Source organism: Asterias amurensis, chromosome 1 (genome assembly GCF_032118995.1).
Source record: "Asterias amurensis chromosome 1, ASM3211899v1".
In the NCBI taxonomy this organism is placed as follows: Eukaryota; Metazoa; Echinodermata; class Asteroidea; order Forcipulatida; family Asteriidae; genus Asterias; species Asterias amurensis.
Window position 1 is genome coordinate 14234875 of NC_092648.1, and position 19159 is coordinate 14254033.

Genomic DNA, 19159 nt, shown 5'->3' on the forward strand with positions numbered 1-19159 from the left:
AAACACAATTTGTTCATGCACGACTAGAAAAAAATGCCTGATACGACATTATGCTCAATAAAAATTGGCAAGAACTTGTGAATGATTGTATATGCAGCTTGCTTGTCTGGGTTTGTCCAAGGAAAACAACTTTGTGAAAAATCTAGTGTCAACAAGTTATGATGAGAAAAACTTAACATCAAGGGACTTCATATTTCACAATTTAATGTGAGTACAACTACACGAGTAATTTCTGTCTGGCAGGAGTCACCCCCTGGGTGGGAATTTGGTTAATTTCAGCATGGGAATAGACCCTATATGCAGCACACATACAAGCGCATCTCCTGTCCGCCATTTTGTGTGTCAAAGCGTGCACGAAAGGATTGGACTCCCCCCAAAATGCAGAAATGGTATACGCATTGTTCGGTGGATAAACACGTGTACCATCCTTTTGTGCGCGTTTTGCGACACCCAAAAAGGCAGACAGCAGAGGCGCGCGCAATGGGTCTATTGGAGGGTAACGCTTTTCAACAAATTCTTGCTCTGTGATGCCATCTCCTTTATAAACAAGATGCAACAAAAATCACAAACATCTACAAAGATTAATGAAATTGATGGTAACCCTATAACATAGCCAGCTGGAATAGTTACACAGAATTCTGACTGGTGATTGGTTGCTTTAACTGGCATTTGGCCATAGGACCACTGTTAAGGGAGACTGCTGAGTACTGAAGCCTTTCTTTCTCGTTTTTATGCTAAAATCTGGTACAGTGCAAGTTTATGCTAAACACTTACATGTATGCAAGTTTTTTGTTTGTATTCTTTGCAGACAAATTGCAGAAACTCTGAGCTTTTCATAAGCGTTCTGAATCCAGTGCCTTGAACTGTTCAGGTCAAAGGACCCCCACCAAAAATTACCTTAACATGCCAGAGGCTTTAACAGCAAAATGACAAAACCGCACCAACATATAAAACAGAGAAGTCACTGTGAATTGGATCCAGGGGTGTAGTAAAAATAGGAAGGTAAACTTGAATAACTTCTGAACCTCAGTTTTATTTTACATCCTGGGGGTTGGAGGTTGGAGGATTACTTAGGCTTAGTGCACACTGCGTTCCTCAGGTGGTACAATGAAAAATTGTGTTATTTTAACAGCGTTTTTGACCATTTTTTTGACCCTAGAAAAATACAGGCTGCTCAGGAGCCCCAAAAAGGTGTATAAGTTGTTGTAAGTAATGTTTTTATTGTAATAACTCCATCAAGGAGTTGGAAATTAAAACTGAAGAAATTAAACAATCAGATTGTACAGATAGATTTGAAATATTAAAAATGTAATGTATAGTAGACTCAGGCCTGGAATTTCATCTTTGGCATTTTGCAAAGGGCACTTCCAATGGAAAGTCTTTGAAGGCACCAAGGCCATGAACAGGGGCAACAGTGCCTCAGTGGCCTGCATGTAATTCCAGGCCTGAGATTCATTGCCAACTGCATAGGGTCCAAAAGAAAACAGTTCAAGTGGTTTTATACCCAAGTGATACTAGCAGGCTTTATTATCCAAAACTCTGTTCTTGATTCAAACATTAACAAGGCAAGCCAGGTTTCTGTAAAATGTTGGAAACTATTTAACCTTATGGCTGACAACCATTGCCAACCTATAGGAAACTTGTTTCTTTTCCTGATTTCATGTTGGTTTTAGTCCCAGGTCCCAGAGGTCAATGACTATCAAAGGGAAAGGAGATGGAAATAGCCCTCCCAGAAGGGATGTCCGAACAAGTCTAATTACAGTATCTGTGTCAGGATTATTTGTAATGTCATTTCAAGACAGAAACTTTCATTTCATTCATTTTATTTATTTAATTCATTTCAGCATTTTTTAATGAGGTGAGATTGTTGAGGGAGTGAGAGCCAAATAAAACAAAAGCTCATTCAGAAACAGGCAAGTTGCCAAAAACAACTGTTTCAATCAAATTTGTTTAAGGGACAACAAATAACATAGTGGTGAGGAGACTGGGGCTTTCACTTTCCTTTTTCTTAGCAATCAATTTGAGGGTGTCTGCTTTTCTTGTTATTCTCTCTGTTTAATCGTTTTTTTTGGTTGGGGCGTCTGTTTTTTTTTTACACTTTGATTATTGTTGGGGCAAACCATTGATGAAGGGTATTATAGAAAGATCCATATACTTCGTGAACCATGATGCTTTACAGCCAAACTGAGTTCGTACAGTTAATTTACAGCTCCGGAATGTTGACACTATTATTTTAAAAAATAAACAAATCTGTTACCCTCAGTTGGCCATTCCACTGCAAACATGTTAAAATAGTGATATTGACTTTCAAATCAACCAACTCTCCCACATTCCACGTAGACACTTGTTGCAATTTGGCTGACTTTACAGTTGTTACATCCATTCAAACCAGCCCGGCCAAATTTGACTTGATGTTTTGATCAATCAGGGCCAAATTTAATAGTCCCATAGCCAACTAGTCCGCACTCCAGTAGATGTACTGCACATACAATAAAAAACAACACGCACAAGAAAATTGTTGGCTGACTTTACTTAAATTGAATCCATCCTCTCTTGTGCCAGAACCACACTTCCTGTCATGAAGTGTATAAGCTCACATGACGTGATCCCCATACGTTTCCCGCTTAGGGGGGTCTGGAAGTTCAATGATCCTAGGTTAAGGGGTTGGAAACGACATCTGTTAGGTGTTGATAACAGAACTCATGATCTCCCGTCAGAGCTAACCCACCCAGTTTAGGAACGACCTGGGAGAACACAACAGGCAGTTGGCGGGAAGAAAAAACAAATCCACACCATAGTATTAGTAGAGCCATGGAGGAAGGAATACCTCCATGGTAGAGCCATTAGTTGGATCTTCGAAAGGCAATAACAGTTTGCACCTAGTTAAAATGGTTTTGATACCTTTTGTAGATCAAGTTTTTTACCATGTTATGAATTCCTACTCACTTTGAATAAAGATGTATGTAATATAATTTGCCTGTTTTTGTCACTAAAACAGATCCGCCAAATTTGATAAAATATTCATGCTTACACACAAAGGCCTGTGTGCTTGTTAAAAACAACAGACTAGGCCTGTAGTTCTTTAATTTCTGAAAATGTGTTAGTGGAAATAAATGTGAGTTGAAGGAATGAACGAACTTACTGCTCCAATATTCAATGCTACATCACACCTTTAATTATTGGCATCTTGTCGTTTGCACAGGAAATTATTTTAATTTGTTTGGACAACAAGTGGAATAAGTTTCAATTTTATTTTGGCTCTATACAAAATATGTAACCATACTGAAAAAAAAAACCACCATGCCAACATCCTATAAAAACATATTTGTCAGAGTGAAAGTCCTGTTAAAACTACCACTGGATTTCTATCTAAAAAAGTCAAACTAACAAAAATGTACAACTATTAAAAACAAATTTTCCTTTTTCTAAATGAGGCAGCACACAAATACTAAAAATAATGAATTAGCTCCTTCCAGGGCCAGCCTGTTTCAAACAAGATGTTCAAACCGTAATAAATCCAAACCACCAAAAATAAACTGGGTCTTTTCCTAGCCAGCACCTCTTCCCAAAAGAAAATGTGGCATTAACTACTATCACAATTGGAACAACAACAGAACAAAAAGTCACTAAACAAACTGGTTTCGTGAAAATTGTGGCACAACGCATGCGCAAAAGACTAGACTAATAAAACAACCTACAATTTTGAGACAAGAAGATATCGACAGAAAAGACAAGGCATACATGCATGTAAAACCTCAACAGTTAGGGCCTGTATTTCTCTGTCCTTACTCTATGATTACATCTGGTTCCATTTTAGACTTCAGGGTAGGACATTATCAATGAGAAACGTGTTAACCGCATTTACCCCCTGTGCCAGAATCACAGCGTCCATTTTTTAAGCAAAGGAAATTGTGGCCCATAAAATTTTTATGATCTAAACTGAACACGAATCAAAACTCCAAAAAGACTTGCACCTGCAAAGAGTTTTTTTTGTCAACAGCAAATCCAGTTCAACTTTTTATTCAGTTTTTATTGCCAGAAGTCACTGTCAATCATCTGTTGTTCATAAAATCAAATTTAATAAAACTTAAAGAATTAATACGGAGAGTGCTGGGTCTTTCCATCAATGTTAAGCTCCGAAGCCATTAAAATCTTCTCCCCTCAATCAGCATTTCCTGTTTGATTGGTGAGTGGTACAATAATCTCTGTGACTCAATCTTAAGCTAAGACCGTAAGTAAAAAAAAAAAAACTAACAAGGTACTATACTTTACTCAGGAAGATCTAAGAAATGTTAGTGACAGTAACGCTACTCAGATTCATATTTGGGGCATAAAAACTGACATGTTTTTACATAACCACATAACTTCAGAGTGTAATCTCAAAATGCTTTATACTCTGCTGCAGGCTTATTACCAATATAAATATTGGCAACTTCATCTTACTAATAACAGGGGAAAAGAAATCTGTTCCTAAAACCTTTAGACATCAGGTTAAAAAAAAAAACGCTTCACAAACCGGGATTAATTGTATAGAGATGCTTAGGCAGAAAATAATGCATACAATTTTCTGGCAAGCAAAAAAAAAATAGGATACCAGAGACAAATTATACATGGATAGGTAACCTTATTCTGATAAGCATAATTATGTTGTGCTTAGCTACATTTTTGCACTTCAAAAAAGCAGCTCTACCAAATTGGGCCCTGGACTTCATCAATCCACTCTGAAGTTATAAATGGTTTATAGGTCACTCCAAAACAGAATTTGCCCTGAGTGCATTCCTGTATACATCCTTGACTGACAAGATAACAACTCCAACAAAGAAAGAGAGCCAAGCACCATATTGCTACCCTTTAATTTTCATTTCCTATTCCCACACTGATGTTGTCATGTTAATTGATAGCCTTGGGACTGCCTGACGAGCCCTAAAAAAAGGATCCCCGCTTGCCCCTGAACTCTAGTCAATGCTGAGGACCTTGACTTATAAAACTGTGGCCTTATCATAATGTCAGAGATCGGGAGAGTGAGTTGTTTTGTATTCAGCAGAAGAATCAATTATTTCCCTGGGAGCGGATTCCCTTTTTTTCTTTTTTTAGGAAGGGAAGGAAATGGGAGATTGCCCTCCCGATAAGGGCGGGGACAAGAATAGGGGGTTAGATCAGAGAGGTCATCGGGGAGTAGAAATATTGGCCAGGGATGCGTAATTAAGATGTAAAGGATGGGGTATGTGGGGATGGGAACAGATGCCTCTGGTTTGATAAGAGCCTTTTTTGAGCTGGTTAAGCATTGGTTGACTGCGTCGATTCTTAAGTGTGGAGCTATGCTTGGCATTATGGGTAGTTGAAATGCAGCATTTTTGGGGGGCCACATTTCTTGTCTGTGAGTGGGAGGGTAAATAATTAATGTGCAGTAGGAAGGGATTAGGCTATTATTAAGCCCGTTCAGCCTCAGTTCTATATTTACTTGAATCATGGCAGAGAAAATAAATTACTTTCCCATGGCCTGTGGCATGAAGACGGTGAAAGTTTTCACATTGAAGATTCTTTATTTAAAGCCAGATCCATACTTCCTATGAAATCGAAGCAAATTTCAATGTCACATGGCTGTTTTTTTGCAGAAATGTTTCACAGGAGTTGAGCACCGAGTTCAACTGTTGCGTATTATTCGTTGGGATTTGTGACGTCAAAATTTGTATCACTTTCTCATTTACAGGAAGATTAACTGGTATATTTATGTGTATGAAAAAAACTACAACCCACTTAAGGCTGAAAAAAACAACCCAAGCAAAATGTACTGTTTCATAAAAACGTACATCAAAATAAAAATTGCCTTGGAAGACCAAGTATATAAAAATATAAAAAAATCAATCACACTGCAAAGCCATTGTTTGCTTTTTTTCTCCAGTGCAACATGGTCACACTTACTCCAATACCTCCAGCATTTAGATTCATGAGTATGTACACATACTTAATTCAACATCAGCAGCCACGCCATCTATTTAAACAAACCTAAAATAACAATGCGGATGTTTTACATGATGTATCGGTGTGATTTGCCTTGAAGTGAATAGGATGAGACCAGACACAAAACCTGGTTTAATTATTGCGCATACAAGCGATCGTCTCATTTTAAGGTAGATTACCTTTGGTTAACGAGCCTCGTAATTTAAATTCAGGAAAACCGCATAGCAATTACTAAAAGCTATTCTGAATATCATTAACAATGTACTTTAATTGGCAGAGTCTCTAATTGAGATATCATTAATAGGCAGAGTACATCATTGGCCTTTGAACGTCAGGTTAGTCATATAGGCAAACATAATTTCTAACCAATGTCAAGGAATAAAATAAACTGACTGGGTAAATTTTAAAGAAAGATAAATTGACTAGGTTGAACCTGTGACCTCAGGTTTTCGTACTGTACCAAATTAGAGTACATGATTGGCTTTTAAAAATCAGTCAAGAGTATTCATTGCAATCATCTCAAACACTTAATATCAAGGAATAAACCACACAGAAAGATGACTGTGAGTATAAATTTTAAATAATTTTGATCCTTTGAATTTTGAGTTGAAGAAAGAAATATTGACTAGAGTGGGATTTGAACCTGTGACCTCCGGATTAATGTGTTGACACTCTACCAACTGACTACTTAAAGAAGGCCTGATACTTCACTGAGGTAACAAAGGCGATTGCCTCCATGCACCCTGGTCATTGCCTTAGTGCCCTTAAAATGTTCCAGTAGAAATTTACAATTTCCTCACAAGGTGTCCTTTACCAAGGATAAAATGTGTCTTGGTGCCCTTCCACTTGCACAAAAATGAAGCATACGTGCCTGAGTTACAGGTTGTCTGTCTCCGGGCCCCCTTTAAGCTATTGAGTTGGTTTTTGTTTTTAATGAAAATACTGGACCCAAATAGCCAGGGTGAAAGTAAAACATCCTCCGCTGAGCCCTACGCCATTAATAAGAGCAGTAGAGGCTGTGGGCGGCCACTAACCGCTCATACGGTCATTATTGATTTCTTACATGAATGGAGTCTTTTGACTGACCGACTGCGGGTTTGTGACACGTGGCCAGCAGGAGGGCAGATGAATCCTAAATTAAAACTGACACATTTGATAATTGGTCCAGGCGACAGACTTCACAACAAAATGGATTTTTCATTTGATTTATTTATTTTTATGATGGACGGAAAAAGCGATGGTCGGTATGTTTGGAGTGAGTCATGTATTATGGTACTTTATACTCGTATGGTCGGGATATAAAAGTCAGTATTCAACACTGTGATTTCAGGGCAGTTCTCACAAAAACAGGGCATTCTACATATGCAAAATTATGGTATTTTATACATGAAAAAAAGATTTTAAATTGTACTAAACACTTTGGTTTCCAGCAATTCAAAAAAAGAATTGCTGGAAACAAGTCATTCTAAATATGCAAAACTTGGTGGTGTTTTTGCTGCACAATCCTTTTATATGTGTATGCCCCATCACATGGTCTATACACTATAACTCAAACTTGTGTATTTTGGGAGTGCCAATTATTTGTATTTTTTTCAATTTCTCTTTCACATCATTTCATTGCATTAAGAAGGACAAAGGAAAACTTTCACTATTCAGTTTCTTTTCTTCCAAGTTGCACATCTTTGTTGTTTCCCAATGAAGACTATCCGGACAATTTGAAAGATCAGTGCATAAAATCAATGATTTCATTGAAAACTACAGCAACCCTATAACAGTTACGGGGTCTACAGACAAATGCACAGCATGCATTTAAAACCCTCCATACTTCCTTAAGTCTCTCTGACCGTGACCTTGCTGATCTTAAAATCCCCCAAGATCTTGTATCATCTTACAGCGCAGGAATGTCTGTGCTCTGAGGGAAATTTGACATCATAATCCCCCCCCCCCTCAAAGAAACTGAAAAACTCAATCTGACCATCAATGACATGCTTTGAGAGAAGTTGTATTTTTTTAGACAGAAATGAAAAGGTTTGCAGAGAAACCCACCCTGGCTTTAAGAAAACACAACTCACACATAGTAGTAGAAATTTGACCCTTCTGGAAATTTAAAGTGAAAGTTAAGGACCTCATTTTTGTTACCATGCTTTTAAGTTCCAGTTTAAAAGTAAATCCCAATGACTAGTAGCACTGTTTAAGAATCTACTTTACTTTCCTTGTTTGGAATCAAAAAATCTTTGTTTCTCAAAACCAACCAACGATTTATACTCTCGAAAAGCTACTATAATTTTAAAGGAACACGTTGCCTTGGATCGGACGAGTTGGTCTATAAAAAAAGCGTTTTTAACCGTTTGTTATAAAATGCATATGGTTGGAAAGATGTTTGAAAATTAGAATACAATGATCCACACAAGTTTGCCTCGAAATTGCGTGGTTTTCCTTTTACTGTGCGAACTAACACGGTCGGCCATTTATGGGAGTCAAAAATTTGACTCCCATAAATGGCCGACTGTGTTAGTCGACGAGGTTAAAGGAAAACCGTACAATTTCGAGGCATGTTTGTGTGGATCATTGTATTCTACTTTTACAGCATCTTTCTACCTATATACATTTTATAACAAACGCTTTTCAAAGACCAACTCGACCGAACCAAGGCAACGTGTTCCTTTAACACTCTACATGTATGTTCTAACTAAGTCAGTTTTTATTGCTATTAATTTTAGGAGTGGTTACTAAAGGTATACCTTCCCTTACAACAACGAATCAAAGTGTCAAGTGTGCTTGAACTATTGTCAAGGCACTTTACATTTATGGGTTTGCATATAGCTTTACATCCCTTGTTAAACTCTTGACAAGGTTTTTTTCTGTAACTGACAAAAAATTACAATGTTCACGGTGAAATTGTATCCAAAATTCCTAAAATTGAGAGTAAAACTCTGAGATCTATACACTCTCAGGAGGTTGCTACACTCTTCCTGGGCTTATCGAGAGTGTAAATTACTCGTACTTTTCCAGCTTGCAGAGCAGTACACCAACAAGAAAACGTGTGCAAGAGGCAATTTACGGAGCCGCAGCAGATGTTAGGAAAGAATAATTGTCTTCGCCCGGAGGTAGATGATAAACTGAAAACTGGACCATATGGCGGGGACTTGAAATTTGATTCAGGACATCGGTGGCGGCATAAAGCACATCTTCTAGCTCGGCCAATCAAATCGATGCACCAAAAACCAGAGGCAATGGAATTCAATCTTTAGTAGACGGAAAGGAGACAGGATTGTACAAGCCCCGGGAAATCACCAGGACTCTTTCATTTCTTCACTCTTTGTCTTTTTTTATTTTTTTTTTCTGTTGTTGAAAATTGACCTAATTTCATTCTCTGGAGGAACACAATATTCTGGGTCCCTGCTGTATGCCAGAGGGGGTGAACTGTTCTATCGAAAGCTAACCGTCCGGAAACGAATCTTTTGTGTCCGTTTAAAGAGGAGCCAATCTCCAGATGGAGAGGTAACTTACACGGAGACAAACGGGAATTTTGTTTTAAAAGCTATCTTTTGAGTAAATTGACAACTTGGGGCACGAACGTTTCCATTCGTGCCTTGAGGTGTGAACAAGTTATGAAGAAAACAAAATTAAAGACATTTTGCCCTTTGAAAAATCAGTAAATATAGAATGGATCGTGAAGCACACACTTTACTTTGGGAGGTCTTTGGCTAATTATCAAAATATCATCTTTGAAAGGTTAAAAAGGGAAGTCATTATAAAGCAACACAACACATAGTGGAGAACAAAGGGATTTCCGTGGGGAGATCATATAGTGAAACTTCCTTTTCTGTACATCAGGAGTTTTGTAGAGATGTTCCAATGCACTTGTATAGAAATGAACTGAAATTAATTATATTGTTCTTAATGGTTTTTATTACTTTCTGTGTGAAAATGTTTGTATTGTTCTTTTCTAATAGTTTGTTCAAAAATATTCTCTTTTTCAAAAATATCATTTTTGTTTCACTTTCTTAAAGTTCTCTTTAAAATCACCATTATAGGGGGTGCTTTTTAAAATGCATTACAAAAATTACCTTCGGCTCGAGAGTAAAATAATACTTTGCAACAAAAACATGAGTTGCATAAAAACATCTACATCCCTGAGGCTCCAAAGCATTTCATCTAAATATAAAAAGAAACCCCTCACATTGTCGTCATAAAGAATTACAAATACGTGAACCGTTAATAAAGCGTGATGTCTGAAACTGAATACACTGCACGCGACCAAAACCTTCCCCACTGTGCGGCTGATAATTGTTTTGCTTGATTGAGCAACCCCTACACCAGGGGATCGGCTGGATGTACGATTAGCATATATCAAAATCGCCCGCCTCAAGATATTTTTCTTTCTTGCGTATTTAAATTGCCAATTATTGCATAGGGCAATCATCCATATTGATTGAATTAAATAACAATTTTGAACTAATAATGATATTATTATTGTGTATTTTCTTTGTATAAGTGAGGTTTTTTATTAATGTTGCCCCAGTTCAAAATAACCCCACTGTTTATGTTTCCATATGTTGAGTGTATAGGCCCTACTGTGTTGTTGATAGTTCATATGGAACCGGGGCTCTATGAAGAGTTATTATATATCAATATACAAACAAATTAATTACTTAATAATGAAGATATCTGACTAATCAACCAATATGTGTAAGTATTAGGCAATTTACCTGAAGTATACTGTGTCTTTAACAACAATCCAGTACGGGGAGCTCCATTTTATTGTCCCTCTTTTGTTTGTGCTTTAACTTTTTGGCAACATCTCCCGTTGGTTCCGTACACACTTTCCATCTAGTAGGTCCTAGGTTTGAATGTTACTTTACTGGTATGTAACCACAAACACAAGCGTGTTTGTTGAAGCAGTAAGTTAACGAGTTCTCTTTGTTCTGCTTGGGTATTTTTAAGCTGCGTCTCCATTTGTATTGTACACCAAAGCAAAGTGCTGTATGCTGTCCTCACTCAGTCAAAATACCCAAATCCCCCCTTTTGTTTTAAGTTCTCAGTGTCAATGGATAGATATGCTCACATACAAAGGACTTCTCTTTGTTCTCCCACTGTTTTCTTTTTTAATGCCCCCATACAGTTTTGTATTCCAAATCAAACCGTTATCAATATCAGGTATGACATTTGGTTCTTGAAAAAAGTAGGAACATTTTGTTATTCACAGGCTTTTCAACAATTTATCAGATTTTTCCAAGGGCAATTTTTTTCTCTCAGAAATCAACCTTAAGAAGGAAAAATACGATGCCTGCAGTTTAATGAAAACTTCAATAAATGTCAAATCCAGTACTTAAATTAAAAAACTGGCACTGGAGCCCTGGGCCTACAGAACACTTAACCTAATCCAACCTAGACTTAAAGAAACTCAGCTTCTGGGAAATGGGAGTGCAAACAAAATCATTTCCTTTTTCGAGAGATTTAATCATTTTTGAGGGGAGATGGCAATTTCACTTGTAGACTTAGCTCTATCCAATTCTCAGCCATTCAATATGTATGATTTGCTTGACATTAAACCAACTGAATTTTATGATTTTTTAAACACGATTTTAACATAGTAAAGGCATATTTAACTTTCATTTCCAAGAAAATATGGAGGCGTACATAAAAAAAAAACTTCTAAAAGAGAAGAATACACAAACGTTCTTTCTTGAAAAAACATCACCTTTCTAGTTGACACTCAGCCATTCAATATGTGTGATTTGCATGATGGTAAACCAACCCTTAAAACAAAACCTAATCACTATTTCAACTTAGTGTAGGCATTTTTAACTTTAACTTTCCGAGAAAATATTGGGGGCGCAGGATAAACAAACTTGAAAAAACATCACCTTTCTAGTTATCATTCATAACTTAGTATAAGAGTGAATATCAGCTTACACACCGCAATCACCCACAATAATAAAAGTCAACAACTCAAAACTGCTAGCATGAGAGCAAAATAGACAAACCTTGTGTGTAAAAGAAACATGAGACTGATGTTTAAAATTCACAATCGGAAACGAATCAAGAGGAATGTATCCTGTTAAAGCCATTGGACCCTTTCGGTACAGAAAAAAATAAAAAAAGTTCACAGATTTACAAATCACTTACAGGGTTTACAGAAGGTAGTGGTGAAATACTTCTCTTGAAATATTATTCCATGAAATGCTTTACTTTTTGAGAAAACAGTAAAACAATATCAATTCTCGTTAACGAGAATTACGGATTTATTTTAAACACATGTCATGACACGGCGAAACGCGCGGATACAAGGGTGGGTTTTCCCGTTATTTTCTCCCGACTCTGATGACCGATTAAGCCCAAATTTCCACAGGTTTGTTATTTGATATAGAAGTTGTGATACACGAAGTGTGGGCCTTGGACAATACTGTTTACCGAAAGGGTCCAATGGCTTTAAAGGCACTTGACACCTTTGGTTATTGTCAAAGACCAGTATTCTCACTTGGTTGGTCCATAGAGTAACTCTGTCCTTACTCTATGGTTGGTTTATGCATAGATAGCAAATCTGTGAAAATTTTGACTCAATTGGTGATGGAAGTTGCAAGAGAATGATGAAAGAAAACTCACCCTTGTTGCACACCTTTGTGTGCTTTCAGACGCCTCATAAAATGCTCCCGGCCTGAAGTCTTTTAATATTTGAGTGGGAAATTACCTTTTTCTCCAAAGTTGTGCTTCAGAGGGAGTAGTTTCTCACATATAGCTCTCCAATATAGCTTACCAAGTAAGTTTCTATGCTAACAATTATTTGGACCAATAGTGTTGTCTGTCGATGTTCATCCAACCCCCAACTTTTTACCAAAGGACATGTAGATATACACAGATTTCTCTTTCTTAAAAACCAGCCATCTAAAAGTTCAAACTCAGATTTCCTACTATTGAGAAAATCCATCCACGATGAGCAGTTAAACTATTATTTGCCGACCAGGGAGTAACATATACTTTTGCATCTTTAAAAGCATAAAGTGGTAAGTCTCGGATTAGTTTCAGAAATCACACTCCTAAGAAAATTGAAAGGTACACCCAAAAACACTTGAAATCGCTAGCCGGAGACAAAAATACACAAACCTTTGGTAACAGAAACATGACACTGATGTTTAAAATTCATAATCCTTAGTTAATCAAGAGGATTATATCCTTTAAAATTCAAAATGTCAGTAGATCTCCCTCCCACCTGAAATGTTTTTTTCAAAGGCATATAACACACACAGATTTTTTTTTTACCAAGATGGTTGCAATGTGCTCCCTCTGTATATAAAAAAATAATAATTAAAAAAAACCAAGAAGATATCTCAAATAATAAAAGACACAAATTTGTGTTTTTAAGAATAAATCCCTCTATCAAATATTCAACCTAATATCTCTTACACTGAGTGCACACTTGAAACTTCTAATAGACCAGGAGTAACCCTCAACCACACCAGAATACACAAACCTTCGGTTACAGAAACATGACACTGATGTTTAAAATCCGTAGTGAATCAAGAGGATTATATCCTTTAAAATCCAGAAGGACAGCCGATCTCCCTGGCGCTTCAAATTCTTTTTAAAAAGTATATGGGAGAAATATGTGTCTCCCTCGAAAGGAGATAATTGTCTGAAACAGCAAAAGACAAAGTTGTCTTTTGCTATTTCAGATAGTTCTCTCTGTGTCTATAAAATCCCTGCTATCAAAACTTCTTATACACACTTGAAAAATCCAAGACACCAGGAGTAAACTTAATATTTGCAGACTATGGCGCAACATACATTGCATCTTTAAAACCCATCATGACTACACAATGAACACCCACACCCCCTCAAAAAAGAGGAAACCTGAAATAGCACAATACAGAAATCCGTGCTACAAATCAGTGTTATCAAACTTTAAGCTGACATCTCTTAAACTGAGTACCTGTACACACTTGAAACATCCATTACACTAGGAGTAAACCTAAACCAGACTGATGGCGCAACACATACACATTTGCATCTTTAAAACCAAGACAGTCACTAAATTAAAAATTCAAATCCTCTTCTAGGATTGCATGTGCACATCTGCAACACCCATCACTGCCTCCATTTCATCTTGGAATTGCATGTGCACATCTGCAACACCCATCACTGCCTCCATTTCATCTTGGAATTACACATGCTAAATCATCTGCTTTGTCATCCCATCTCTACCGCGCCGATTTCTCACATGTGCGTTGATTGACTTTGTCGGACAGATAATGGATTTAATGAAAGGAGACAATTTCGTGCATTGCAGTATCGAAATGATGAGTCATCGGGCAGATTGGAAAAATTGTACATGCCACTATTGACTACAACTATACATATATGGACTGATGAGATAAATGCAGAGACATTCAAATTGAAATGTTCTCGTGTATATTGAAAAGCATGGATTTTGGTGTGTTTTGTTAAAAATGAGTGAACAAACAACCATAGAGCAAGCCGTCCTTGCTCTATGAAATAACCCAGTTGTCTTGGGACATGAGAAAGGATAGAAAATTGAAATGACTAAACAGCAGAAGAAAAAACGCAAAATTTGTAAAGAGTAATGAGTCATGTTATAAATTCTCCCTGTGATGAACAAGTGAGAGGCATCAATGATTATCCTGTTTGATTTTTTTCCGTCTTCGTTCCAACTACTACGATTTCCTAACCCCCGTAGCTAAGGAAGTAACGGATATTTGGAAGTACAGGCAAACCATCGAGGAAGGTACGCTCACTTTTGCTCGTCGCCCAGGCTTTCTCGGACCGTTGCAAATTCTCTCTCATGACTCATTCAACGGCTACGTAATCAAAGAGAATAAGAATGAGAACCGACTGTCTCGTGATATCAATGGACAAGATTTGTCATCTCTGCTTGAAGCCATCATCAAGATAATGCACAACTCATTCTGAGTAATTCTAGACATGAGATGATCCATTCAACCCCCCCCCTCTCTCTTCCCCACCCACCTACCGACGAATCAAATCATCACTTGACGCCATGCCTGCAATAAGCCATTTTGAGGTATGGTGGACACGTAGGGCATACTATATCAATGATGCTATTTGGTTTGGGTAAATCTGTCTGAATATACCCAAACAAGTGTGCTCTCGCTGTGTTTTCACTGCGTACGCAGCGCGCAGACAAGTTTCTCAAAGTTCGCAGTGCCTAATTGCAGTGGCAGCGAGTACGAACTGGCCTTTATAATGTCCACCATTCCCCAAATACGGCATCATAAAAAAAGACTAAAATATTGTCTTTTCTTGCTGTCATCTTATTCAAAGATCTTTTTGTTTCCTCAGACTAACTTCCCACAACCCTGACTTAAGGCAAGAAAGAAGAAAAAAACAGCGGCATAATGAAACAAGCTCTGTTTTAATTAAACTGAAGACAAACAACTCTCCCGCTTTAATAATTCCTGCCTCCAACTATTTATCCAATGTAGCTGTAGTAGAAATGTAACGGTCTAAAAACACCCGCTGAAGCAGGTAGTACGTGACTACATCCCAAGACAGCGCGTTGCCATAGCTTCCTTCAAGCACAATACTGCAGGTTACTCCCAATGTCCCAAACACTAATCCTCAAGACGCCACTTTATCATTTCAACCATCACTATAGTGATAACACTCTGCTGCTGCTAAGAGCACTGGCCGGCATATTTACAAGTTTCCCCCATCCACTAAGGCTGTGTAGCTACAAGTACGGCTATGGCTAGATTCCCGCGTCAACATGCGATAAAGTATGAGATGTACTTAACATCATCCTTAGCAACAGCCATAGCTGTAGCCAAAGCTGACAATTCGGATACGGCCTCAGACTGTTATCAAGCTCCGTCTCTATCATCCTCTAGTTCCCTGTATGCAAAAAGCATGTACATACTGATTATACAAACAAGAACCAGACTATAATGCCTTCGAGCCTCAGTTTGGTCACATTGAGTTTGAATGAGAGGAACACAATTTTCAAGAGACCACTTTATCATTTCAACCATCACTATAGCGATAACACTCTTCTGCTGCTAAGAGTTAGCAATGGCCGGCATATTTACAAGTTTCCCCGCTAAGAGACTGTTATCTTGCTCCATCTCTATCATTGTCAATCCCCCATTTGCAAAAGCACTATGATACTGATTATACAAACAGGAACCAGACTATAATTCCTTCAAGCCTCGGTTTGGTCACATTAAAATTTCAATTAGGGAAAGACAAGATGGCTGTGCCATAATAGCGTCTTTGAATAATGGCTCTCAAAATTGGCAACAATTCAAACAATATTTTTGTTTTGTTTCTTTGTATGAAGAAAAAACTTTCCATTTCCAAATTAATGGCCACATTAGCCGGCAAATTGCCCAGCAGGAAACTAACACTTCATTTTGTTTTGAAGGGTTATTTTTATCAGGAAACAACAAAACATAAGCCTCCCCCCCCCCCTAACTAGGGAAATTAAATAATTGGCCCAAACAGGAAGTCATAAATTATCTTCATGTACAAACAACACCATGTTGGTTAAGAAGGCATTGTTGTATTCAGAAAACGTGATCATTGTCATTTACGCCAAGGGAGTGTTTTTGTGCACGGATGTCTGCGCTCATCGTTGGTAATTTATAGAAACTGTATCATCTTCAAAAGACCTGTCATTTATTTATGATCTATGTGGATAAATGTGTCAAGAAATTGTCATTAGGAAGGGGTAGGGGAATTTTCTCTGCAAAGGCTAAAAATTGATGAGAAATACCAAACATTGTTATTTACTTGCTTGCTTGTATAGTTATTGTTTTGAGGATGTTTTTCCACCCTCACACCATTCCCACTTTCCTCTTTGCAAATTCGTCCCAAAAGACTGGCAGCATGAACGTGTCATCTCTCTTTTTATGGTTACATCTGCCCCCTAGGTTGTCCGTGCCTAATGTCCTTTTTCAGTTTCTCCTCCACTAAACCCGACAACCTCTCCCCTATAAACCGAAGAGTCCAACTCCCCTTCATCTCTCTCACACCAAACATCTCTGCTTTTCCTCTGGTTTTCCTCCCTCCAACCATTCACACTGCCCCCCCCCCTCCTCCTCCCCTCCCCCTATTTATAAAAAGACTGGCAGCATGAACATGTCATCCCTCTTTTTATGGTTACATCTGCCCCCTGGGTTGTCCGTGCCTAAGGTCCTTTTTCAGTTTCTCCTCCACTAAACCCAACAACCTCTCCCCTACAACCGAAGCACCCAACTTCCCTTCATCTCTCCCATACAAACATCTCTGCTGCGGTCTTCAAGATCCAAGCACACAGCATGAGTCACGGCGATCACTCAGCATCTGAATTAAATGTACTTTCCTAGCGTGTGGTTACCTTGGAAACGCAACTGCAATTATTTACAATGATTTATATTTGTAGTTTCTTTTATAGCTGGGGGGGGGGGAATGAAGGAAGCTTTCAAAATACCTCCATCAATCCATAGTTACAATGGTGGTCGATACAAAAGAAAAGATGACTAAATTTTTCTGTTAAGAGAGGGCTTCTAAGAATTAAAAAGTACATCGCCCTGGCTTGAGTTTAAAGAGTTTAAAACTTCCTACAAGTCTCGTTTAATGCCTGCTACTCTCTGTTCTGCCATTTTTCTGCACTATGAGCTTCTTTACCGCATTAAAAATATATATATATGTTGATCAAGCCAAAGCCGTAGAAAACGGCAAAGTAGTCAGACCCTTTTTTGGTGCGATGAGAATCAGGTTCCAGTTTTGCATGATCACACAGGAAACAAGACTATCACTTGTGATTTTAAAGTACAGATGAATAACATTGAAGAATGAGTAATATAGATAAAACAAAATATTGACACAGTTTTGGAGTCTCGTTTTCTACTCGCCATTTGTTAGTTCCTGGTTCATTATTCAAATGTGTACTGAAATAGATGGCAAAACTCCCAACAAAAAATAACAGGACATTGATGTAGAACAGCTTTTGCTGATCTTTTTGTCCCGTGTAAAGATGTTGTAATGATAATAAATAATAAATTGAAACTACCAAATAAGGGAATAAGCACACATCAAACAGGATTAATGTGAGAAGTTTGCATATAAACCCCAAACGTTGTGTGCTTATCTATGTCAACATGATTACGGTGGATGAAGGGGGAAAGGGTGCAGTATTTTGTCTGAGGCACCTCTGGCCAATAAAATTGAAAACTGTTGTTAAAGTTTGGTTTGTTAAAGAAGCCTTTCTTCAGTGTATTGTTATGTTTTGCAGTTTTTGTTTAATACAAGATAATACAATGTCCTGTTGAAAGACAGCCCCCCCCCCCACGTTCTACCAGGCTGTTTAATAAAGGTGGTTTGGGCATTAGAATTGCTGTATTGTGACTGCCCCCCCCCCATCTTAAAAGAAAAACACTTTGCTGCTGCTGTCTGTTGCTCCATCAGCAGAAAACATTATTTAAATTGCTTACACAATTTAAAAACTTATAAAGACATAAAAGCCTATCCCTGCTTATCCTTTTTTCACTTTCTATACAATCAGTTATGAAATTTGGGGCCTGAAAAGCTGCTCAAGACCATCTTTGATCCATATTAACTGACCACACCAATATACTCAAGAATACTCAAGACTGCACCCCCCCCCCAACCTAAACAAATTCTTCTGCATAGCCCCATTAGCAGAAAACATAATTGACATTGCTTACAAATTTACAAGCTTAAAAGCCAATCTCTACTTATCCCCTTTTTCACTTTCTTTACAAGCAGTTATGAAATTTATGCTCTGAAAGCAGTTATATGAAATGTAGGCTCTAAAAAATATCAGCCATTGAATGATAACTATAACCTGTCCAAGGGCATCTTTGATCCACACTAACTGACCACCAGCACTGTTACTAGTATGCTGGAGTTAAAAGCCATCAATCATACTAAAATAGACCCAGGGGACAAGGTTGTCAGAGAGTACTTATAGATGATGGTATGCTGGGCTGTGGAGTGCAGGAGGGTCAAAGTCGGGTCATGGCAATATCAAAGTTTAATTGCAGGAAAAGTTAATGGAAACATGATGGATTAACAGCCACAAAAATAATATTTATGTTTTTTTTTTTTTTTCAATTAAGGTATTTGAAAAAATTATTTGGTTATTTGTTACCTTTTATTTAATAGTATATATTTATCCTACTTATTTCCTGTTATAATTCTTTTAAATATATTTTTT

General features: G+C 37.6%; 1 protein-coding gene across 1 annotated transcript in view; it reads right to left on the reverse strand.

Moving 5' to 3' along the window:
• Positions 1-19159, reverse strand: part of LOC139946647 (probable methylmalonate-semialdehyde/malonate-semialdehyde dehydrogenase [acylating], mitochondrial) — a 72135-nt gene that overhangs the window by 3729 nt on the left and 49247 nt on the right. The gene's annotated exons all lie outside the window — the stretch shown is intronic.